General features: G+C 40.7%; 1 protein-coding gene and 1 long non-coding RNA gene across 2 annotated transcripts in view; both read right to left on the bottom strand.

Moving 5' to 3' along the window:
- The window catches only part of SMAP2 (small ArfGAP2), a 46,715-nt gene that overhangs the window by 18,717 nt on the left and 878 nt on the right, over positions 1-27,120 (bottom strand). The gene's annotated exons all lie outside the window — the stretch shown is intronic.
- On the bottom strand, positions 2,646-27,040 carry LOC130542267 (uncharacterized). Its single transcript, XR_008956716.1, has 2 exons — positions 19,095-27,040; positions 2,646-16,840 (listed from the first exon to the last, which is right to left on the bottom strand). It is a non-coding gene; the product is annotated as an uncharacterized LOC130542267 (long non-coding RNA).

Below are 27,120 nucleotides of genomic sequence, written 5' to 3'. Positions count from 1 at the left end.
TTCCTGTTCATCACCTTCCCTGTAAAGCCTGGTTAACTCATTAATATGCATATACCAACACTCTACGCAACACCACAGAATGCTTTTTTTTAGACAGGAATATGAGTTCCAGTTCTAAAATGTCAGAACTAAAATTGACTGACTGAATATCTGAAAGAAAAAATTTACCCTGGATCCAATTCCAAATCTTCTAAAAAACATGAAATTCTATAAGCAGATTCCTTGATCTCCCTGAAAATATTCCTTGAAAATATACTATCTAAACCCCCACCTATTCCCCTTCTCTGCTGTACTCCCCGCCCTGCCTTTGTGCCCACACATACATTCTCAACACACAGAAAGGCCCCAAACTGTCAACCTGACACACTTGGATTCCACAGTACCTGGGATTGCGGAAACAAGGCCAGCCTACTTAAATCTGGTAAACTTGCAAAGATAAAACAGTTGTTCAATACGCATTGGTCGGGGCAACGAAGGAGGAAACAGAAGATACCCCTTCAAAGCTGAAAATGGAAAGAGACTCTGAGAGGCAATATTCTCAACTATTTTGAAAGCAAACAGGAAAGAGAAGCAATATAAACTGGTAGTAATTAGCACAACACAGGAACACCGTTATGGCTAAGTGAACATATTCCACAGGCGCCGAACAGCAAGTTCCAGAAGCATTAAGTAATATTAAAACTAACATACGATCACTCTGCAATATGCAATCAGTGAAAAATTTAAAAGCATATGGATTTGGTTGCTCTGTCAAGAATTTGACTGTGGTAAGTACCAGCCCAGGATCAAGGAAATCTGGGCTTACACTGACTAGTTGCATATGTTCTGACAGGTCTCTCTAGGGCTTATGTTTCCATTTGTAAAATGGAAAGCATGTAAGTAAATCCTATTTACATTCAAACTACTGGACAGCTTCTACACACCAGCTACAGCTGCCCTGCTGTAAACTTCCTCTGCTGCTACGACTTCCCCACCACCAGAGCTGCTAGCCTTAGGGGGTTCTGGGCTGGAGAAGTCAGTAGAGAGAAGGAAACTAGAGTTACAGATAGCTTGAAGCTACTATTATAATAATTACAGCTTGTTGATCTCTAACCTGTGGAGCTCTAAACAAATAAATATTGAGCAAAAGAAAAACACATTGATACACTGATGGCTACACATATTGAGACCTGCCAGCATCGTGGAGCAGTTGAAAAGCTCTTCAACAGGAAGGGTCAAGAAGGAAAAAATCTCTTCCATCTTACATCCAAGCCCTGTTGAATCTACCCTGGGAACTCCCCAAATCTATCAATCTCTACTTAAACCTATCTCACCTATAAGCATTCGCTCTTTGAACATTACTTACTGAGTACCTACTATGTGCCAAATACTCTGCCTGCGTAGGAACTAGGAACACAAAAGCAGAAACAGTGCAGATGGGATCCGCTGACTCAAAGAGCTCCTGGACTAACTGGTCTCTAGCCTCCTACCAGAATAATCTTTCTAAAACTCAAATCTGTACAGATCAGAACGCTGAATACAAACCTTACACAGGTCTCATATAGAGATGTGAAATGTAAACTGGTGCGAATCTTCTGAATGGCACATTCCAAACTAAGCTCTCAGTCTCTTGCCACAAAACCTGCTCTCCCTCCATCCTTCTTAGGATCTTAGTCAATCACACCTCCACCCATTCAACTGCATCAGTCAGAAATATATACCTTTCTCCCTCAACCTCACTATATCTACACTATCACCATGATCGAAATATCTCTCAGTTCAGCATCCCTTCTCTCCATCGGCAACCCTATTTCTCTAATATGAAGTCTCCAGATCTCCTGGACTAGTGCAATATCTTCCTGATGTCTCTCCACTTTTACTTTTACGTTTTCTTCCCCTCTAGCCCCAAACCAAAACCATTCTCCACAAAACAGCCAGCTTGAACTCTTAGAGAAGCACAAGCAACCTCGTCATTCAGCTGTGTAAACCTTTCTGTGAAAGTCTTCCTACTATCACTGTCGGATGAAAGAACAAAATCCTTAACATGGTCTCCAAAGTCTATGTGATCTGGCCCATGCCCACTTCCCCAGCCTCCCAACTCTGATACCAGTCTTCTTTCATTTCCTCAAAGCACCAACATGTTCCTTACTTAGGGCTTTTGGCCTTTGTACACACGGACCCCACTGCCTAAAAAGCTCTTTACCTAATCACCATCTACCACTTGTAGCCTGGTCGACTTCTATATATATATATATCAAAGATCTCAGCTAAAAAGTTTCTTCCTCAAAGTAATCTTTCCTCGGCCCCCCAATCTAAATCAGGTGATAATCTCTCTTCCATCTTTTCTTCTGGTTTTTGCATTTTATTATGCAAAATTTCAAACACACAAAAGCAGAGTATAACTAACTACCACCTTCTGCAATTATCAACCTCTGGCCCATGGTTTTTCAGCTACACTCCCACACACTTTCCCTTTCTTCCACCCTTGGAATATTTTGGGGCAAATCTCAGATATCACACCATTTGACCTGTACATAAATCAGTATGGTGTAAATCAGTAAAAGACAGGACTTTTTAAAGGTTACAAACTTTCATTTACCTTTTACTTTTTCCTAAGTTGTACCACACTTTATCATATTTTCATTTGTGTGATGGTTTAACAAGTCTTTTTTTTTTTTAGATTATTTATTTATTTATTTATTTATTTGACAGAGGCAGCCAGCGACAGAGGGAACACAAGCAGGGGGAGTGGGAGAGGAAGAAGCAGGTTCCCAGCGGAGAAGCCTGATGTGGGGCTCGATCCCAGAATGCTGGGATCACGCCCCGAGCCGAAGACAGACGCTTAACGACTGCGCCACCCAGGCGCCCCAGTTTAACAAGTCTTTTCCACTAAACCGTGAGTGCCCCAAGAGCAGACAGCAGACCTGTGATGTTTGCTGTCCTATTCCCAGAGCGTACATAGCACAGTTCCTCAGAACATTAAGAACATTCATTAATATATTAAGAATGATTTACTAAAAATGAGAAATGACAGATTACATAAATGTTGTGACTCTCTAATATATAAATATGTCCATGTTACAGTAATTTTTTTAAAGATTTTATTTTTAAGCGATCTCTACACCCAACATGAGGCTCAAACCCACAACCTCCAGATCAAGAGTTGCACACTCCATCAACTGAGCCAGCCAGGTGCTGCAATATTATACTAATTTTAAAATCCAGTTTTGAAATGGTATATGCAGAACAATTCCATTTTTAAGAGTGTGAATAAATATACACATATGCACAGAAAAATGTCTAGAAGAACATATGTAAAATATTAAAAGCTATTATATCCGGGTAGTAGGGTTGTGAAAGATCTATTTTCTTCTCTATATTTTTATGTATTCACTGAATTGTTTGCAATGAACTTGTGTTCAGATATTTGAAAAACAACACAGCCATCCATGACTCCTTATTGGCTGCAGGAGAGGCTGAAACACCTTAACATGACATATAAAAACCTCTAGAAGCTTATACTTTACACATGCTGAGCAAATCATCATTCTGAAATTTGCCATGTACTCACACCTGTTTACCTACACCATTCTTCCTACCCAGAATGGCTTTCTCCCCATTTCCTGCTTCACAAACTTCAAAATCTAGTCCAGTGTCACCTCCTCTGTGAAGCCCTCTAATGGAATAAATCCTGACCTTCTTTGTGGTTATCAGTCACTGTATGCTTTGCTCTTCTAATACTTAATATCTTATTATAGCTAGTTGCTTACACGTCTCTCTTGCCCTAAATAGACTGTGAGCTCTAGACGGCAAGGACCACACTCCTTCATCGTTTATCCCAAATACTTAGCACAATGCTTGCAAATAGTACATCCAAAATTAATATTTGTTAAATGAAGTCACCAATAAGATAAAAGTATATAATTATTTTTCCTGTTTTGCAAAATGAAGGGAGAAGATGTTTTCAAACACCTTAAAGGTGAAGCTACCACACAGAAAAGGGATTAGGTTACTCTGGTGAGGCTCCAGAGGCTGAACTAGCACCAGTGAGTAGAAGTTAATTTTAGCACACTCTGGGGAAGAAATTTGTAACAGTTCAGGCTGTGTGAAAACAAATGCAGCCTATCCAGAAACGGCAGAATCCAGGGAGTGCAGGTGTTCAAGGAGAGGCTGGATGAGCATCTCTCAGGGGTGGCAGAGACATGATCCCCACACAGTGGATGGGCAAACCACGAGCCCCAAGGTCACTTCTACACCACAGTTCTACTAGCTGATTTGTAGGTAATTTGGGGGTCTTCCTGCTTGACATTCAACGGCTATGAAAATGCAGCATGAGATAATCAATTTATGAAGATGTTAGGTCTTGATGAACCTAAAGAACTGAATCAAATTCAGTGTGTGGAGCCTGTGACTGGCACTGAAAACTGGTCTGATTATGACAGACACATGGGGAAGAAGCTAAATCAACAAACTCTGGTTTGAAAACAGAGGTTATTTGACTTGGCCCGTCTTCAACTCCAACACAAAATTTGGGGGTCGAAGTGATGAGGAAGCAGTGATTACTTGAAGAACAATTCTAATGATAGTTACCTCAGTTCCACTCATCATGTCCCTTCACCCCCTTATTCACTACAAAGAATACACAGAAACACCAGGGCCATCTCGGAGAAATTGAATAAGGCTGCTGAGAGCCTATTTTCATCTATACAAAACAAAATTCACTTAGTTCCCTTTTCTAAAATAACAGTAAACAGTAACTTTGAATTTCTGTCTGCGTGAACATTTTAAGGAACCATCAGATCAACATAAGGGCTTACTCAATCAACCTCTGCTCTCAGAATGTTCTGCAAGAGAAGTTCCTTTCCATCCGGTCTGTCTCGCAAGAATGCTGTTTCCTTTTACAAAAGAGACACTGTCCACATTCATGTATTTGAAAAAAGCAGAAGTTAAGCTTTTTAAATGTTTGAGACAAAGCAAATTGAAACACTTCTGAGATTGATTATAGAATAAAGGCAAATACTACACCAAGGAATTTTAAATTGGGAAATCAGAGGTAGAAAGAACTTTAGAAGTCACTGAGTCTAATCCCTCACTGAATGCAGGAGATCCTTATACAGGAGACCACCTGGGTCCTCCTTGAACAGCTCCAGTGATAAGTCAGTTATGCACCATTTCAAAAGGTGGTCACGTTTATTGTTAGATGGCAATCACTATTAGAGATGCCTTCCTAGTACTGAGTCCCATTATTCTGCATTTTTATCTCTTAGTGCTGCTTCTAGACTCCTCCCATATTTATATAAAATAACAAGGTATGCAAGATAAAGATGGAACTTAAGATACCAGCTACTCCGGGGTGCTTGGGTGGCTCTGTCAGTTAAGCATCCAACTCTTGGTTTCAGCTCAGGTCATGATCTCGGGGTCCTGAGCTCAAGCCCCATATCAGACTACACACCCGGTGCAGAGTCTGCTTGTCCCTCTCCCTCCCCCTCTTCTCCTCCCTGCTCTCTCTCTCTCTCTCTCTCTCAAATAAACAAATAAAATCTTAAAAAAAAAAAAAAAGATAGCAGCTACTCATAAACCCAACCAAATACAAGACAGATGAGCCAACTCAATCCAGGAGGTCAGTGACAGAACAGAGATAGCCATCAGACTGCTATGACATCAGTGGAGACGAAGCGGAGCAAGATCATCCCACCAGGTAACCCCCAAGAAAGGTTGGTGAAGTACAACACGGCTGAGCACTCACGGATGAAATGATTAATCAATCTACATCTAAACCTATTTCAGCAGTTAACCTAAAATGTCTTTTCTCTAAAGACATTAAAGCTTAGAAATCAACAGGGAAGCAGGCATTCTTCTTTCCATAGGTGTTAGCAGTGCTTACAGACCTGGATTTGCCTTGACTTTGCTCAGCCCTGGGCAAGGGAAGACCAAAAAATTAAATACAACTGCAAAAGAGCCTAGAGGAATCAGTCCAAAATAATAACCTAGCCAAAGGGCCAGGGGCCAAAACAAGGCACATGTCCACAGCTAGGTGCAACAGCTTTCCTCAGCAACTTTATACGATGGCTATTCATTTCTTTGATATCCTAGCAAAACCAGGACTTGCTTTGAACTAGTCCAAAACATGCTTGTACATATCTCATGTTATTTACTTAGCTCTGGCTAGTCACACAGTTAAAGATGGAGTATCTAAGCTGTGCCACTAATCAGCTGTTTGACTTCAGGCAAGTCAATTCACTTCTCCAAGAGTCAATTTCCTTACCTAGATTAGAGTATCTCTGAACCCTACCTCTTTTCATAGAAACGGTATCTCTAAAATTCATTGAGCTACTCTGAAAAGACTAAAGGAAGGCAGTTAACTTTCATAAATTTGGGTCCATGCCAGTCTTATTCTCCTGGTTAGGAGTGGGTGGGATTCACTGTAGGTCAGACTGTAACCCTTCCCTTCTGTCTGTCCCGGCAGCAGATGATAACCAGTACATACTTAGGTGATGTTTCTGGTAATAAAAAACTACCAAATCAACAACCTGTACCATTATTACTCAACTCTTCAGAACACTTCAGAAGGGAAAGGGCAGGTCCTAGTATGGCCTCTTCTTTTTTTTTTTTTTCTCTGAAAAGGACATTCTGGCAAGGTATGTTCCGATGATGTTATCACCCCATTCAAAGACATGTAACTGGACCCCCATGGTCAAGTGAACTTGAAACTCCTAAGTGTGGCTTAAATTCTTGCCTGATCTGGGCCTTTCTAGAATCAATTCTTATTACTCCTCTCTTCACCTCTATATACCAATGAAGACATCAATTCCCCTTAAAACTATGTGTACAGGTGCTAGCTGTTATATTTCAGCCACAGAGAGAAATGTCTGAAGGTAAATCCTACCCACAGACACCCAGAGGCCTTTTTCGCATTCAGGAATGGGGCACAAACAGAGAGACTCCTGGGCGAGGTGAGTCCCTGATTCCAACCAGACGGCCTCCAGCCAGTCCTGGAGCAGTTGTGAGGTATTCTTGGTGGTCCTGTCTGAAAGCTTGAGACAAGGTCCAAGTCTCTTGGGGTTTCCCTGGGAGAGTCTGGTATATGCTGCTATGATTGTTTTTGTAGTAAAGAGCCAACATATTTTAAGGAGGGAGAAAGACCTAGTCAAAAGATTTTCTGCCCAGGGTTGAAGAATCTCATGAAGTCAGTGAGAAGATTCAGCGGATTACACAAGCTGATGCCTCCAGTGGCGGCCAGTCCTCTGATGTTACAAACATAGAATATGGCAAAAAATACAAATCTGAACACGGCCACCTCTTCACTTGAAGACACAATAGGTTTTCCTGAAAAAGAACAGAAAAGTAAGCCCCCTAAGCTTTCATTTCATGCAGTGATGACGGCTTGCCTTCAAGGACACCCACACGGTCACTCAAAGACACATCAAAATCTCTCCAATTCCGAATGACTGGTGCCAAAACCACTAAAAGCATCTCAGAAGAATGTAGAGCAACTTCAGAGGAAAAGAATGGATGGTATGGTTGAAAATACTTATCTTCAGGAAAGCCTAGAGCTGCTTTCCCAAGAAGCCGCAGGGTGGAAGCAAAGAGCGTGGGAACAAAAGGGAAAAAATGCTTGAAAACTCAAAGACACAAATGAAAAAGGTTGTAAATGATACAGAGAGCCAGCTAAAAATCTCTGACTAAACCTGTGCTGGGGATGATAAACCTGCCTGCTCTATTTAGAGATCTATGCATAATGGCAATTCGGGATTAGATCAAAAGAGTGGATCAGAAAATGGAGACCACCTAGACTATGAGTCCAAAGTCGACTGACGAAACTCATCCCTGACTCAAATGTCCCCTTAAAAAGGCCTGAAGGGAAAAAGCAAGGAACATTTAAAAAACTATGTGAAGAAAATCAAATGAAAAAAGAGCTTACAGGTCCAATGAGAAATTGCCAAACTGAGCAAGCATCTTTGCAGTTTGAAGATTCACAGCTTGAAAGTGAAATTCAAGAGCTTCAGCTGAAACTTCAAACACTGACCCAACTACAGCAAGAACATATAATGAAACGTGCAGAAAGCTAATCGACGAGGTAACATACTGCTTAGAAATGAAGAAACTTCCCAAAGTGTAAGAAAACATCAGCAGTATACACCAGAAGTGCAGCTCCTATGGAAAGAGGGCCAAAGACCTAGAGAGAGAACTGGAAAGAAACACTTCCTCTGCCAAAGATGGATTATGTCCCATGAGAAAAAAGCTCATTGGCATCCCTGTCAGCTGAGAGGAAAGCTCAATGAGCTAAGAAAAGAAGCTGGCCACAGCAGACAAGAATTGGCCAAAAGAGAGTTTAAATTCCAACTTTCCCCCAGGGGCTACTCGAGAATCGGAGGCCTGAAAGGGCATCCCTCTCCTTCATCAGGTTCCCCAGGAAGGAAAGGGTTAAACCATGAGACCTGAGGGACCCAGGGTCACAAGCAGGTTTGATTTAGCTTCTCCAGCAGCTGCCCCCTGAACATCCACAGTCATCCATGGGACATTTGCTTATTTCTCTCTTTAAAAGTAATTTTGATTTATCCCTTTTTAGGAAACGGCTGTTACTTAATGGATGCTACATTTGCTCTCATTATAATTCCTAAGATACTGCTTAATATCATTCTTAGGAACATGTTATCTCCAATTAATTGGACTCTCCAGAATTGGACCATACAACTATTGCACTTTGGTGGAAATAAAATATCCACTATTACTTAAACCATTAATTGAAGTTTGACACGATCATGTAGAGATACTTGAAACAATACAGGAAATGCAATGAGTTGTTATTTAAAAATCTACAAAAGTAACTTAACATTTATCTCAATAAATGTTGATTAGTTTTAAAAACAATGCAACACAGGGGCGCCTGGGTGACTCAGTCAGTTAAGCATCTGACTCTTGATTTCAGCTCAGGTCATGGTCTCAGGGTCCTGAGATCGAGTCCCAAGATGGGCTCCATGCTCAGCATGGAGTCCGCTGCACAGTCTCTCTCCCTTTGGCTCTCCCCCCTCTAAAAAACAAATAAACACACAAACAAAAACAATGCAACACAGACAAAAAGTAAACGACACCCCAGCTAAACTTAGTAATATTTATATTCATTAGGCCCTAAATTCATAGATTAATTTAGGGGAATTAACATTTTGCAATTATTTGTTTCTTAAGTTTTAAATTTCCTTTTAACCACTATTACTTCATTTAGAATGTGCTTTGCTATAAAAAAAATGTGCTTTGCTGTTTAACTGTTTCTAAATTTTAAGGCAGTCAAAATAGAAGTTTTCCCTTCTTAAAAAAAAAAACAAAACCCAGTATGTACACAGTTCTTGTTAAATAAATGCTCCCATGAGAGAGCAGTATACAAGTTGTAGTACATGGTGCTGGGCCTCCAAGCGGGAAGCCCCACTGCTTCTGGAGAACTTTCATTTCCACTTGGAGGATGAGGTCTCTTATGTCAATGACCTCAGGAAGAGGCCTGGATGCCCAACTACAGAGAAATGAGTAAAAGAGCCCTATGTGAACAGCAGCACCAGAAGGCTAATTTGGCTTTTACCTCAGGTCAAGTTCCCCAGAGAGTAAACTCCTGAGAGGTGGATACTTCGCGCCTTTCTCATGGAGGAGAGCATGGTGCTCAGCAAAAAGAAATCAAGCAAAGTAACCAGGAAGCTACACTGGTCCCATAAAGCTAAGGCACAGAGACCTCAGGATTAGGAAGTAGAACAGGGACTAGGAACAAACCAAGGTAGGATCAGCAATTAAACTCTGAAAGGGTGATTATTTTTTAGCTTCGTATATTTTGTAATAAATTCCCGTTTTCGTTCTCCCTTTGTACTCAAAGTTCTAAACAGTATTAACAGGGCTGAGGGGAAAGAATCAAAGGAAGTGATTTCTGTCTCTATATGAGCCAGAGCTTTAGAGCAGAGATGGCAACATGATGAAAGCATCGATAATCCAGAAGAAGCAACCCAGAGCGGGAAAGAGGAGCAGGACACACTGAAGCTACCTGGGCAAACTATCATTTCTACTTTGGACTCTCCTTCCTGAATTCATACTTTGGAGGTTCTAAATCGTGGTCAGTAAGGAAACTGGACTACTTGTACTTTCCTGATTAACTTTGGATCTCTCATAAATAGCTGTACCTGGGCTATTACTTGTATTTGCAAAAAATCATTTTGTGAAAACCTTGCTCTATCCACTTTCCCAGTCAAGCCTCTTCTTCCTGCCCTGATCCCAGAGCATCTTGTTGTTGTCCTGTGGCACTCATCTATGGTTGTTTTGTTGTTGGGTTTTATTTTGTTTATTTCTGTAAGCTTCTTTTTGTAACAATTAATTTAGTATACTTTTTAAAAACCTAGTATTTTTCTTATGTGGACTTGAGGTTTAAATTGCTTATTACTCAGAAAATCACAAAGATAATTTAAATATCCTACATAGAAAGTTAGGGAAAGGGTATCCTTAATGCTCTTTGTCTCCTGGTTAGCCCATGATATTTTGGCTCTAGCCAATTTCCTCTGCACAAAGACTCTGCTTAAACCATTTATGAATAAGATAGAAGAGTGGCGGCTGAGACATGGCATCTCCAAAAAGGGAGGGGGGAAATAAAAAAATAGCTGCTTTCATTGGGGGCAGGAAGGAGATTGTTTCATTAGGAGCTAAACAGTGAGACTATCTCAGTACGAACAATTGTTTGGCTTGAAGGCTCTATGTGGGCAATTACTCCAGCAAAGGCTCAGCTGGGATGGAACACGGAGCCTGCCAGGACTGAGGGATAGGGACTGACACAGGCTTAAGTGTCTCAATCATGGCTTTGGGATCCCACAGCATCCCAGAAAGGATACTCACAAAACGTACTCTACCCCAGTTAGCAAGCAGCATCATTCTGTACCTAACCCAGTTAAGACTGTGGATTTGCAAGAAATGAGGAAAATATGACACGGTGCGGGGGGGGGGGGGGACTGCAAAGTTATTCAACCTAAAATCAACATATTACAGCAAAAGTGACAAGTATTAAAATTAGATCTCATAAGAGAACTAGTACATTTTTAATCACTACCTCAATGGCTAACAGCAGGTTGTGGGGAAGAGGTATACAGGGAGAGATCGCTGAGCTAAAAGCTTGGCAATCATTTCAAAGTCGGCCAGGTGGACCTGATATTTCAAAACTTGATATTATAATTAAATGAATTTCCTATCACTCATGACCTCACTTCAGATAACAAAAGCTCAACCTCATTCACTAGAAGTCATTGTCTTCATCCTCTAGGGACATTTACGTCTGTACATTTTTTAGGTTGCTTCAGGTTAAAACCTTAACTTCCTCTTGGCAACAACCAGCATCTACACATATTCCGAAAACAATACTGAAGACGCAAAGTGAGCCCACCCAGTTAGGAAAGGCCTATCTTGAAAAGAAGCTACTAAAGAAGAGTGATATAGCTCCTGACCAATGAGGTTGCTCATTCTCCATCCCCAGGATCGGTAATTAGCCGAAGAGGAACAATATGAAAATAGATATTAAAAATAGCCCACATTCAAACAGTACACTTTTCTCTTTCTGGAGCAAAGCCTCTCAACTGAAGCAATTTCCCCCAAGGGCCAGTGTCAACGTCGGGAGACATTTTTAGTTGTCACAGCTGGCAGGGGTGGTGGGGGGAGAATGTTACCGGCATCTAGTGGGCAAGGCCAGGGATGCAGGTAAACATCCTACGGGGTACAGGACAACCACTCAACAAAGAAGTATCCAAAATATCAATAGTGCTGAGGCTGAGAAATCCTTCTCTACAAGAATCATTTCTAGGCCATTTAGTTTGAAGCATGTGAGATATAAGAATATTCCAATTCTGTGGAAGAGTCTCTTCTCTTGTTCTGTAACAAACAGATAAACATTTGGATACAGAGTTCCAAAATTGGAAAGAACCTTAAGGATTACCTAGTCCAAGCACAGTTGGAGAAACTAAGGTCCAGAGAGGTCAAGTCATTTACCCAAGTTCATTGAAGAAATCACCAGCTGGGCTGGAATTAAAATCGTCTTTATACACCTCCAAACGTGTTACACGTGGATGCTCAGTAATGGTGGCTAAATTGATATCTGTTCTTTAGGTGGTCTTTTCTATTATAACATACGACTCGCTCTCTGCTGCTGGGAAGTCCAACATCTGAGATTGTGTATGAACGTTTATTCACACCCCTTCCTACCCATATTCTTCTCCCTCAAAGGAAGACCAGAAGTGGAGATCATACTAGAGCTCAAGAACAAGTGGCCAGGCAGAATACGCCTTTCCATTATTCGAAGGGAGGCTCATGCCTTTCAGCCAGAAGGAGGCTTTACACAAAACCTGAGTCCACAAACAAACCCTTGTGCAAAACCATGGACACATGACGTTCTCTCCCCAACGGTGTGCAGCAGCTTTCCTAACACATCAGAGGAGCCCAACCAATGGCAAACAGATGGAAAATCGGTGCCAGTTTAACTGAATCACAGCCGTATCCAAACAAGCTAGAGAACTTCCATTTCCAAACAAACAGCAGTCTAGAAATTAATTCTGGGATCAAAGTACAGACGGTTGGTCCAGTGGCACGCTGAATGTTAGTCATCAAAACAGCTTAAGGGAGGAGAGCAAAGGGTGAAGATTTGGCCCTTTCAAAAAGAAAACACTACCATGTTTCAAAACTAGATGTTTCAGAATTGGGTATAATGAGATTCGGGTCAGGTGTGGTGCAAGGGGATGGGGCAAATGTCAACCGTATGGATAGAAAGATCCTGCAAAAAGAACGCTGTGTAGAAGAACCCAGGGCAGGTCTCTAGGGGAAAAAAATCACAGCTTCAAAAGAGCTAAAGCAAGGTTCTTCAAATTAAACCTGTTCCAGTGGGTACAAGAAGAGCTTCTAAAACTGCTACAAAGTTATTATTAATTTCTGCAGCACCTGAGAACAGTGTCTAAATATTTACTCCCATCCCACAAAAAGGCTAAAGGAGTGCTTTTTCGGCCTCCTGTTTCACACCCCATGCAAGATGCAAGATAATGTGTCACACTAAAACCTCCTACTGGGAGGGCAGAGTACTAGCTTCGTGACTGGCTCCAGCTTTCAATGCAGCACGGATGCGAAAGTACAAAAAAGAAATGGCACAAAGAAGTAACTACAGCAAAGCAACCATGAAATTCACCTGCTCGGCTTCCTGGAATGTCACAGATCTTCAAATATGTGAGTTAACAGCATGAGGATGACTTTCAGAAGACAAAACAAAAAATGAGTATGATTTGAACACACATTAATAGAGTAACAGTGTTCATGATGGAGGCATAGACACTATGCGCCAGATGCTGCCCATTAGGCATACAGATATACACGGGACACAGTCCCTGTCCTGATGGAATTTATAGTCCAAGGAAAGCTCTTATTAAAAAAAAACCAGGGGTGCCTGGGTGGCTCAGTCAGTTAAACTCCCGACTCTTGGTTTCGGCTCAGGTCATGATCTCAGGGTCCTAAGATTGAGCCCCACATCGGGCTCTGCACTCAATGCGGAGTCTGCTTAAGACTGTCTCTCCCTCTCTCTCTTCCCCTGCCCCTCTCTCTTGTTCTTTCTCTCAAATAAATAAATCTTAAAAAAAAATAAATAAATAACCCCAAAAAAACCCCAAACAAAAATGCGGTAGTATTAACCCCTTTCTACCAGTGTAGGACCTCTAATCCACCTTCCCAGTGGACTGGTTAAGTGAAGGAGGACGGTATGAACAACAAAAGATGCTGATCAATACACAATTTCCATATCTATTCCCGCATACCAAGCATATAATGTGGAAGACTGTGCATGAGGTAAGAATATATCTTGGCCCATCCTGCTGTGATCATGTTCCATAAATCCGTTCCTTACGGTCAAGCCGGATTCTCCACAGCTCTCCACTCCCTGCCTCAACAGATGTTCACCACGGTGAAGCAGTTCAGAATGACAACTCCACAGCAAAGCTGTCTCTGCATGGGCTCAGCCCAGAGGACTTCCTGACAACTTTTTAAAATTAGAGGGCCCACGCGACCACTCACCTCTGAACACATAAAGAATCCATCAGTGTAACAGCAACACAAAAATTTACATTGCAGCATTATTTATAATATTGAAAACCTAAAAATTCAAACGTCCAACAATTGGGCAAGAGTTAAATAAATAATGACATATTCAAACGATGGAATATAATAAAGGTATTTAAATATTTTTAATGTCATGAAAAATGCTTATGATAAATGTTAAGCAAAACAATAACGACATAAGTGCAAGTAAAAAAAATGGATGACAGGGATTATGTGAAATATCTTCTCTATCATTATATTTTTTCATATACTTCCCAAAGATTTTTTTTCACAAGTGAGTAATTTTCAAAATCAGGGGGAAAACAAATAGTGTTCACTTTTTTAAAAAGATTTTAGTTAGTTAGTTAGTTAGTTAGTTAGTTAGTTAGTTATGAGAGAGAGCTCAGGGGTTGGGGGGGACAGGGACAAGCAGACTCTGTGCTCAGCGTGGAGCCTGAAGGGGTGACAGGTTGGGGTGGGTGGGGGGTGCTTGATCCCACGACCAAGATCATGACCTGAGCCAAAATCAAGAGTTGGCTGCCCAACGTACTGAGCCACCCAGGCTCCCCAAAGTGTTTGTTTTTAAAGAAATAGCATTTAACGATGTTTAGCTAATAAGCGTAAGGACCCTCACGCCTCCCCACTCCCCAGTATCCCACAAGACAAAAAATGACTGGTCTATGGTAATGAATCTTTTTTCTTCCTTCAACGCATTAAGAAGTCTAATGAAACTGAGTCCTATTTTTACTCTGCCCACAGTATGGGCCCTTGATTTGAGTCACTTGTATCAGACTCCTGTGCAGAAACTAGGCTCAGAACAAAGTCAGAATGCTCAGAGGGACTGCTTTGGAATCCTCCTTCCAATGCTGCTTTAATGATTCTTCCCTTCTCTCACCTACAAGCTGGGATGTTAACACAGCGCTCACACGTCAGGAAAGAGTTTTTCTCACAATTCTCCTCAGTCTAAAACAGCTCCTCTAAACAAACTCCTCAGGCCTACCTTCAGAGAGACAGGGTCCCCGGTTCCAAACAGCTGTTCTTTCAACAAATATGCTTTCAACATAGCAGAAGAGCACGAATCTTTTCACTCTTTCTTTCTCAAATCAGCTGTCACGTTAACTTGGTTTCCAGTAACTGTGCTGTTTATTGCTATTTTGAATAAAAGTGTCATGTAAGAACAGGGAATTTCCTTCCTATTTCTCATTGAAGGGCTTGTGTCAGTTATAACCCAAGTGGTAAAGTATCACCAAGAAGAAGGCACCAGCACCCTCTCCTTTACAAGCTTTATATTGCAGCATAAGATGTTACCAGCTCACACAGAAAATTCTGTAAGAAATTATTTTTTGAAGGCATAAGAACAAAAGCAATCATCTAACAATATTAAGACAAAACGTTTAACTCAAGGCTTGATACACTAGAGAACTCATTTCTAAATCTACACATTGGGGGACTTCCAGTAAGGCAAGGAAAGAGGAAGAGGTTGAACAAAATGTACTTTCAGTGCACTTCAGGAAGTAACATTGTAGGATTAATATCAGTAAACCTGAATCTAAAGATGTAAGCTCTGTGGTACAGGCTTGGGGATTTTATGGTCTTTCCAACACTAGCTGTAAAAGACAGCATGATTGTTTGAAAAAAAAAAAAGTAAAGGTACTCTATTTTCTCAAATCACTATGCTAGCTAGGCTTATCGACTATAGCTGAGAGGAGCTCTCTCTTACTCCTGTATTTGCCTTATTGTTTTCAACACATCATAAAATGAGAACATTACACATTTATTTTTTGGGTGAGGAGAAAGGACATGGAGCTTGAGGGATCCAGTTCTCATTGTTTCAAATTAAGAAATTTCTTTTTGAAAGTCCTGACTTGAAATTTTTTAAAAAATCAACATTCTCCAATTGGACTTATGAAATCCAAAACTTTCTAAATAAATTGTATCCTACATGCATTTAAAAGCACCCAGAGGGGCGCCTGGGTGGCTTAGCCATTAAGTGTCTGCCTTCAGCTCAGGTCATGATTCCAGGGTCCTGGGATAGAGCCCCACATTGAGCTCCCTGCTCTGCAGGAAGCCTGCTTCTCCCTCTCACACTCCCCTTGCTTGTGTTCCCCCTCTCGCTGTCTCTGTCAGATAAATAAATAAAATCTTAATAAATAAATAAATAAATAAATAAATAAATAAATAAAATAAGGGGCGCCTGGGTGGCACAGCGGTTAAGCGTCTGCCTTCGGCTCAGGGCGTGATCCCGGCGTTCTGGGATCGAGCCCCACGTCAGGCTCCTCCGCTATGAGCCTGCTTCTTCCTCTCCCACTCCCCCTTCTTGTGTTCCCTCTCTCACTGGCTGTCTCTATCTCTGTCGAGTAAATAAATAAAATCTTTAAAAAAAAAAATAAATAAAATAAAATAAAAGCACCCAGAATACCCATAGGAAATATGCAAACGGGGGGGGGGGGGGGAACAGGGCTATGGTCAACAAAAATGGTCAGAGACTACTTTACATTACTTGAAAATGAAAAATAGCAGCAATATTAAAATCTTATTACTAGATTTTACAATCTAGTAATGATATGTTACAAAGGTGTGATTCCAGGGCAAGTTTCAGCCACACATGAGGATCGGGATGGGGGGCGGCAGAGGAGTGTTGGACAAACTGAAGACAACCACCAGGGCAACCTTACACTGATGGATGGCCACAGCTGAAGGCAGATTTGGCTCATCTCTGGGGTTTTCCACTGGGAAGGGACCTGCAGTTCAGCCATCAATGGACCAGCATCCACAAAGCCTGTGGGGAAATACAGGAGCCAGAAGAGTGGGGTAGGGGAGGAGAAAGTTTGGAAAATGGAAGAGTCAAATACAGTAGCAAAATGTTGTAATTACCAAACATGAGGCTTCAAAAATGCATAGATGTAACTCTTAAATTGAAATGAACAGGCTGAAAAGAACTGGTACTCCGGGAAGCAGTCTGATACGCTTTTTAGAACCAAATTACTTTTTAATTACATCTTTGAATTATACCTGCCAAGAGGAAATTAATTTTTGGAGGAAAGAGAAAAACAATGAAACCTATGCAATTTTTATATACGGTAACTTGACTCAGAGTCCCCTGCCCGTGGCCTCTGTGGAAAATAACAGCCTAAGAAGAAACATACACTCCACTGAAAACCTTCGCTGGCCTAGTTCCACCAATTTCATTAATGTAGCAGGGGCCCAAAGGCAGGTGACCTGATTGACAAAAAAAGCCCTTCTAGAAGGTGCCAAACTTCTATCACATAACTCATTAAACGCTTTATAATCAAGAAGAAAACTACTAGCAATAACTTGGAAAGCTTGGCCTTTAAATGGAGCAACAGCAACCTTCCTTATAAGACAAAAAAATACTTTTCAGGTCCAGAAGAAAGTTGATCCAGGGGTCTCACCTCCCTTCCCCAGTGCTAACCTATCTGAAGCCGTGGAGGAAAAACTCCATACAAACTAGTAAGACTAGTTAAAGTGATATGTGGCACAAGGAAAATTAGCTCAACTGCAATTACCTTAACTGTCAAGGAAAGTCTAATCTGTACCATGAGGCTGCAATCCTCAAAACTCTGTACATCTTATGTGTGGACTCAAGTTTTTCAGTTGTAGATGGGACAAGCTCAATGTATGCGTGTACATACACATGTGTACACACACACACACACACACAATCATGCCCAAGGCATCCCAGGATTAACAGGGTAGGAAACTTATTTCCTGAGTAACCAAATTGATAAACTGCCCCGGAAGCGACCAACAGTAAGATATAGGTTCAACAGAAGACAATTTTCCTAGACACACATCCTAACTATTTAGGCAATGACTGGGTTGTTAAGTTACCTACTGGGACTAATTATTGTTTCAGCAACAGTTAAGAATCTTTAGAAGCACAAAAGGTTGTATCTACCTGAAAACCCTTCTTATCTCTTGTCCAAAATAATTTAACTATTTACCTACAAGGAGAAAGAATTACATCTTGGGAGATTTTTTTTCAAGTGCCTTTGTGCCTCAGCCTGTTTCCACTTGGACCCCACCCTTGCTCCACTCTGTCAGTGGGAGCTACGTCTTCCAGGTTCCCCTGCCAACCAATTTCTGGGTAAGTTCCATCAATGGGAGGTAACCGATAATGATAAGATGGAGGAGGGAAGCCAGGGTAATGCTCTCTTAACAGGGTCACAGTTCCTGCTGCCACCAAATAGCTCTTCTTTCCATGCTTCTAGCTCACACCAGATAGCTCAGACTTCTGGCCTTTGGTGACACCAGCACCTTCTAATTTCCTTAGTGGCACACTAACTCCCAGGTGTTGCTAATCTCTGGGTTGCCTCACCACCCCATTTACCTTCTAGACTCTTATATCATCCATGTAACCTATTCTATATATTAAATTCCCTCTACTTGGGGCACCTGGGTGGCTCAGTCGGTTAAGTGTCTGCCTTCGGCTCAGATCATGATCCCAGGTCCCAGGAAGGAGCCCCACATCTGGCTCCCTGCTCAGTGAGGAGCCTGCTTCTCCCTCTTCTCCCCACTTCTGCTTTCTTGCTCTCTCTCTTTCAAATAAATAAAATCTTAAAAAAAAAAAAAAAAAAAAAGAACGCATTGCCCTCTGCTTGTACTATCTACAGTGGGGTCTGTTTCTCTGCTAGGTCCCCGACTTTAAAATATGTTTTCAAACGTAGGTTTCTTAAGAATTAAACAAATATTCAGATAACCTGTGAAGGATTTCTTCTAATAAGAAACAAAAGATTTATAGATGTCAAGATCAATTCATTCATTTAAACAAATATTTACTAAGAGCTACATCTATACCAAGCACTACTCTAGGTGCTGGGAATACTACAGTGAATAAAACAGGCACAACCACCCCTGCCCTCATGGAGCTTACATTCTAGCAGACATGTTAATGGTGGCACAGTATAATTTTTAAAAATTTATCAATATAGGAATATTTCTTTAACAATAGAGGAATTTGGTAAAAGTGAATTACTTTAAGGTGTTCTACTCTACATAGATTTGGTTCCTACCTTTTCAGTGTGGTAAGCTGAACTGTCACCTTCCAGGGGCCAATACAGAACTTCTTCAAAATTAGTATCTACTTAAACTGGCCACTTGCTCAAACAGAAGTACAACTGTGATAAGGATTTAAGCAGACACAATAACAGAAGTTAGGCACTGTATGCTTAGAATGTAAAACATGTGTGTTTTATGCAGATATCTGCTTGGCAACTTTTCTACGGGGGATATCATTTGGAGGAGCTGAGTCTCAGTCCATTTAACAAGTCCCTTTGTCCCTTGTCTGTGGCATAGGTAGGGTCCATCAACATAACATACAGAGCCAGCTGCAATGTGCATAATGAGTAAAGTGCAGCAGTCACTAATTGCATGACATCATTTCCAAGATGGAATTTTCAGGCAGAAGAATAGAAACAGACAATGACTCATGCGGTGAACAGTTATATAGACAACTGTGCCCAAGAAAGCTGCCACCTACATATCATAATGACATCAGATGAAAAATGCAGAAAGGAGTTTTCTGATTTATTGGAAAGCAATAGGTTTGCTGAAAAGTATACTGAGAGATCAGGCAGCAGCTACCTGCTTACACCTCCTAAACAGTGAGCAACCAAGAGCACACATCAAATATTCAGCACTCCTAGACCACTTGAGTACATAAGCATGCTCAGCCTCAAAAATCAACGTCAACTCCAGAAATGACATAATATCTACTGCTGGCATTTCACTAGACTTTTCTAAGATAATTTAATGTACTCATGTACACTTCCATGTTGGTCTTGTGGGCACAATACTGAGACCTTTCTTACTACTCATCAGTTAGAAAACATTTCATGATGCAATACTTGTAATTTCATTTGAGTAGCAGGTAGACTTCCAATAGTGTGGGCTTCTTACACAACAGAGAGTCTAAAGCATATTCATAATCTCAATACTATACAGCAAATCGACTACAGGGCTAGGATTTTAATCTTATTGGCCCCCACCTACCTTTATCCCTTGCCACTCCCCAACATGTAGTTGAAATATACTAGAGAATTCCGCCCCCCCCCCCCCCACACACACTCAATACCTGTTTGAGGTATTGTTTCCTCTGCTTAGAATGCCAAGTCCCTAAATTCACCTGGCAAAGGCATGCTTCTCATTCAAGACACAGCCTACTTGTCTCTTTGAAGTCATGACTTCCTGAGGCAGACTTGTTTGCTTTCTCCAGAGCTTTCATTTCTCCCTGCACACAATGCCATCATGATAATACTACATTGCATCACTTACCAGTTTACACATCTGCTTCCCCATTCAACTGCATGATCCTTCAGACCAAAGACACGTCTTTACATCGACCACATATCCTGATACGGTGTCTGACACAAAGTAAGTGCTTAACAAATATTTTCAGAATGAATATATATAGTGTGGGATTGCAGGTTTGCAGAGTTCTCCCTAAACAATAAGGCATTTTCTACTCTCTATCCCTCTGCCACAGAATGCTATTTAAAGGACAGAAGAACAAATAGGAAAAGTATCTCCCAGGGAACGGGCTTAACAAGTTGATATTAAAAGACAATCTAATGAGGACTTTGATAAATTACTTTCAGTATAACTGTGTCAACCTAACCATGACTGTTTGAGTTAAGGTGCATTAGCTGTAAAAACCCAGAAAAGTTATTTGATCTAGGCCGGAGAAGGGTGTTTACCAACTAGAGATGGACACAAGACATCTGTTGTCTAGAGCTGATGGAATTTTTTTTAACCTCTCAAAAGGTGCCACAGATACAAGTAAAATAATTTAAACATTGATAGGCAAGTTCATGGTTCTAAGGAATGCTACTTAACAAGCAATGACTTAGCTATCTATCAACACAAAACAGATATAAAGCGAAGCTAGCAATTAATTTACTAGAGTTAAAATTTAGGACTACTGTAGAAAATTTCTACACAAGGACTCCCTGGTCTAATCTTTCATACAAGTTTAAAGAGTGAGGAAATATCCAGGACCATCCTCAAGGGTGCCATAAAGTATATCTGCAAGAATGCCAGAACCCCCATATATAGGAAATGGTTTTGGCTTAAAGGATAGGGAATTATTGGGTGAGTCATTCTAACCATGGCTTCCAGTAACCAGAGTATTTAAGGGAATAAAGTCAGAAAGTGAAACAAATAAAACCAAGATAGAATAAATAAACCCAGCGATGGTGGTAATAAGTAACGCTTACATTTGTGTAACACTTTAGTTACCAGGCACTTTCATTTTTCAAATGAAGAAAATTAAACTGAGAAAGTTCAGTGCAGTGCCGACAGTCACAAAGCAAAAATAAGCAGAGTGAAGGAGTTTAAATGAACATTTCAACATCAAGTCTACAGCCCCTTCCATTACTTTGACTCTTTGCCACCTGAAAGGTGGGCTTATATGAGCTACGGATGGGCCTAGGACACTTCCTAAGATGCCTTCAACAAGAGTAGATGTTTCTAAATCACTTAGGCATATCTTTCAACTTAATCAAGATAACCTAAGTAGAGCCTTAGAAAAATCCCTTGAAAGAATGAAGTGTGCATGGAGAGAGCACTTTCATGCTTTCTACGTTACACTGTTGATTGAAAAACGCAAGGTGCCATGAACCGTAATACTCTACTACATGCATAAAAGCACTGCAAAAGAATATACTTAAATGTAGTTGTTTGCCTGTGCATATATTATCTCTTAAAAGTCCCATAAGAAATTACCACAAGTGGTTACTTCTAGGAAGGGAAAATGGTGGCTCAGGGATCAAGAATAAGAACACAACTTTTCATTGTATATATTCGCCTTTGAACCTTTTATATTTTAAACACATGAAAGTGCCACCTTTTCCAAAGAGCAAATTTAAATTTGAGGGTATATAATGGAAACTGGAACAGAGGCAATGGTTAGGTAATTCAAGGTAAAACATTTCAGAGATAAGATGTCACAGAAGGGAAAAGTACAAAATATTACAAAGTTTCTGTCAAACTCCAGAATTTCAGGTGGTGTTTCACAGTCCGAAGTACATATTCCACAAGACTATCATATCTCTTCTACTTTAGTTCTTGCTCATTAAAAAGCTCTCAATTTTTTACAAATCTTGATACTGAGAAAGTAATATCCCAATAGTGGACACAGGTATTCGGGTCATCAGAAAGATAGATCCTTACATGGTAAATAAGATGGCGCCTAGTTTAAACCAGTCTCTGAAGAGGTTGATTAGGAGTTATTCCAGGCACACTGATAAAATACGGAACCGCAGAGCTAAAGAGTAAGCCTTGGACTAGTACAACCTCACAAGGGTCTATCCAAAAATGGGACCCAGCCTAAACCACGTAGAGTTACCACTGACATATCTGGAATTTTCAGTATGTTTGTCCTTTGTCCTATCACTACTTAAGTCAGTCCAAAAATTTACCCTTAAAGGTCACAATGTCTTTGGGTGATGAGGAAACCATATCTTTGGGCTTAAAAGTAAGTCAAAGCATTTTTTAAAAGGCAGTATCTAAGCAGCTTTCTATGCCACACAGGAATCACTTCAATGCCTTAGGGGTCCCAGAAACCAGTGAGTCTTATGCTCAAGAGAGTTAAAAATCCCAGGACCAACAAAACTCGTACTATGTAAAGAAAACACATGCTTGTTGTCTACTCCGATGTTCACATTACATATCCAAAGCTAATAACATCCTTAAACAAGTACAAGATTTTAAAAGAAGAGCCATTGCCAAAGGGCTATTTTAGAACATCAGAAAAATACACAGGTCTGCAGCCCAGGGCTACATCATCTGATTTAATATTAATAGATTAGCAATCACTCACCAGGTCCTGTACAATTAGCTCTCTATTTTCTAAGAAACAACATGAGACACAGAGATAAACTCAGATCCAAATCTCATTTTCCAAACCCAATAGTTTTTAAATACCTCCTCCCACTATGTGTATTTTTTACCAGAGTTAACAGGTAACTTAATCTGGTATGAGTGTCTCTTCCTCCCATGATCCAATAGTTGTCTGTATGACCATTATGACAACGGAAATTAGGGAAAAGGAGAAGGAAAATGAGTGAGAAGGGTTGAAAGCGTGGAAGAAGCCAGATAATACACAAACTGGATAAACTAAGGCCTACACAACATGTTACTTAACTGAACTGAAAGATGACTGACACCTTGTCATTTCACGTTTAATACAATGGCCAAGTCAATGAAGCCACCAAGCCAAAATGCAAAACTAATTTGTGAAAAGACATCGTTTCAGGAACCAGGATTCTACCATTGATAGTGGTTAATAAAATTTACAATCCCGCAGTTACTAGCTCTCATCAAGAATTAACTAATGTTTCATTATCTGATCCCCAGTAATGTTATTGATAAAGAGCAATGGAAAGTTTTGGGGGAAGAATTGATGAATCAAGCTCTCTCTTCCATATGCTATATTTCATTGGAATATGAGTAAGTATGAGTGGTAGGAGAAATGGGGAGTTGGGGGTAGTGCTAATCATCAAAATGGCATCCCAAATGTAGCAATGCTCACTCTAGTGGGTTGCTTCACTGTGACTCAAGATCTGTCAACTGAGGACATTAGGGAATTTGAGTAAAGCCAGGAGATATACTCCTAAACTTTAAACTGAATCTTCCAATAAGTCTAGGACAAGATTTAACAAGAGTCAACTATAAGAAATTAACCTACTCGTGGCGGGATACAAAATCAATGCTCAGAAATCAGCTGCATTTCTATACACGAATAACGAGACCGAAGAAAGAGAAATTAGGGAATCCATCCCATTTACAATAGCACCAAAAACCATACGTTACCTTGGAATTAACTTAACCAGAGACGTAAAGGAGCTATATTCTAGAAACTATAAATCACTCTTGAAAGACATTGAGGAAGACATAAAAAGATGGAAAAATATTCCATGCTCATGGATCGGAAGAATTAACATAGTTAAAATGTCCATGCTACCCAGAGCAATCTACACTTTCAATGCTATCCCGATCAAAATACCGAGGACATTTTTCAAAGAACTGGAACAAATAATCCTTAAATTTGTATGGAAACAGAAAAGGCCCTGAATCTCCAAGGAACTGTTGAAAAGGAAAAACAAAGCTGGGGGCATCACAATGCCGGATTTCGAGCTGTACTACAAAGCTGTGATCACAAAGACAGCATGGTACTGGCATAAAAACAGACACATAGACCAATGGAACAGAATAGAGAACCCAGAAATGGACCCTCGGCTCTTTGGGCAACTAATCTGTGATAAAGCAGGAAAAAACATCTGGTGGAAAAAAGACAGTCTCTTCAATAAATGGTGCTGGGAAAATTGGACAGCTACATGCAAAAGAATGAAACTTGACCACTCTCTCACACCATACACAAAAATAAACTCCAAATGGATGAAAGACCTCGATGTGAGACAGGAATCCATCAAAATTCTAGAGAAGAACATAGGCAGCAACCTCTACGACATCGGCCAAAGCAACCTTTTTCATGACACATCCCCAAAGGCAAGAGAAACAAAAGAAAAAATGAACTTATGGGACTTCATCAAGATAAAAAGCTTCTGGGGCGCCTGGGTAGCGCAGTCGTCAAGCGTCTGCCTTCGGCTCAGGGCGTGATCCTGGCGTTCTGGGATCGAGTCCCACATCAGGCTCCTCCGCTGGGAGCCTGCTTCTTCCTCTCCCATTCCCCCTGCTTGTGTTCCCTCTCTGCTGGCTGTCCCTGTCAAATAAATAAATTTCTTTAAAAAAAAAAAAAAAGATAAAAAGCTTCTGCACAGCCAAGGAAACAGTCTAAAAAACTAAGAGGCAGCCCACAGAATGGGAGAAGATATTTGCAAATGACACCACAGATAAAGGACTGTTATCCAAGATCTACAAAGAACTTCTCAAACTCAATATGCGAGAAACAAATAAATCAAAAAATGGGCAGAAGATATGAACAGACACTTTTCCAATGAAGACATACAAATGGCTAACAGACACATGAAAAAATGTTCAAAATCATTAGCCATCAGGGAAATTCAAATCAAAACCACACTGAGATACCACCTTACGCCAGTTAGAATGGCAAAAATAGACAAGGCAAGAGACAACAATTGTTGGAGAGGATGTGGAGAAAGGGGATCCCTCCTACATTGTTGGTGGGAATGCAAGTTGGTACAGCCACTCTGGAAAACAGTGTGGAGGTCCCTTAAAAAGTTAAAAATTGAGCTACCCTATGATCCAGCCATTGCATTACTGGGTGTTTACCCCAAAGATACAGACATAGTGAAGAGGAGGGCCATATGCACCCCAATGTTCATAGCAGCAATGTCCACAATAGCTAAATCGTGGAAGGAGCCGAGATGCCCTTCAACAGATGACTGGATTAAGAAGCTGTGGTCCATATATACAATGGAATATTACTCAGCTATCAGAAAGAACGAGTTCTCAACATTTGCTGCAACATGGACGGCACTGGAGGAGATAATGCTAAGTGAAATAAGTCAAGCAGAGAAAGACAACTATCATATGATTTCTCTCATCTGTGGAACATAAGAACTAGGATGATCAGTAGGGGAAGAAAGGGATAAAGAAAGGGGGGGGTAATCAGAAGGGGGAATGAAGCATGAGAGACTATGGACTCTGAGAAACAAACTGAGGGCCTCAGAGGGGAGGGGGGTGGGGGAATGGGATAGACCGGTGATGGGTAGTAAGGAGGGCACGTATTTCATGGTGCACTGGGTGTTATACGCAACTAATGAATCATCGAGCCTTACATCGGAAACCGGAGATGTACTGTATGGTGACTAACATAATATAATAAAAAATCATTTAAAAAAAAAAGAAATTAACCTACTCATTTACATCAAAAACCAGGGATGTACTGTATGGTGACTAACATAATATAATAAAAAAAAAATTAAATAAAAAAAAAAGAAGAAATTAACCTACTCAACATAAATGGATTCCAAAATACTTTTTAAAGCAAATTCTGGCTAAGGAAAAAATGCAGGAAAGAAGTCTGGGGACACGCTTTCCTAAAAGTACAGGCCATTTATTTATTGGCAGAGGATATTAAAGTATACTACCAGGTGTTTAAATCAATGTTCTCCTTACATAATCTTATTTTTCTAAAATAAAAGATAATTACCTAAAGGCATCAATTAGGCATGTCCTTCCTTTCTCAATATTGATAAACACAAATACATTTGAATCTTTGTTGTAGACTATGCAACCAGTATGCTATATGGCAAACGATAGTGATAAATCCACTGAATTATGAACAGAAGCAAATTAACAATAGCTCCCAACATATAACTATGCCCTTCTCCCCAAAGGGAAAAGAATTTTCCCAACTTCTCCAACTTCTCCAATTACAACCCAAAGACTTCAGAAAGAAAATGAGGAAACAAAATATTTACAGAAGTTTGTATCTATAAATTTTGAGTGCTAATAACCAAACTTTCACTTATAACCAAGCTTTCCTATCATACTGATTTTTAATTGGATCAAACCATGCATCTTTGAGGGCACAGCAAACAAAGGCTAAATGTCTCCAACAATTTACAATGATCACATTTCACCTTCATTCATATTGGAAGGGTAATGACCACGGAAGCAACAAATTTGATGCATCCCCTGCTTCCTTCTCTCCACTGATTAAACGGATCCTGCACTACAGCCACAATCTGGTAGTCTCTCCCACCGCACACGCGCGCGCGCAAACACAGACACACACACACACACACACACACACACACGGCCTCCAACGCACTCCACGGCCAGGGCTAGGCTGTCTAGAAATCCGCACTGTGTCACTGCATACGGCAGGTTCCCACTTCACACATCCAGGAAGAAGAAAGCCACCTATGCGCTCTGTCAGATCTCAGCAACTGTAAAATGCCAGAAGGAGCTGCTAAGCAAATAGCGGGCAGCAACAATCACCACCTTAAAAAATTATTTAAGCGGTTTTCCTGCCGTCATCTCACTTCCCTCCTCCCCCTCCCTCCTTCTCTTCCTCCCCCTCTCTCTGTCTCTTTCCCCCCTCCCCGCCTC

This window comes from Ursus arctos, unplaced genomic scaffold (genome assembly GCF_023065955.2).
Source record: "Ursus arctos isolate Adak ecotype North America unplaced genomic scaffold, UrsArc2.0 scaffold_32, whole genome shotgun sequence".
Lineage (NCBI taxonomy): Eukaryota > Metazoa > Chordata > Mammalia > Carnivora > Ursidae > Ursus > Ursus arctos.
Note: the sequence above shows the minus strand (reverse complement) of the source record. Positions and strands in the feature narration are given on the sequence as shown.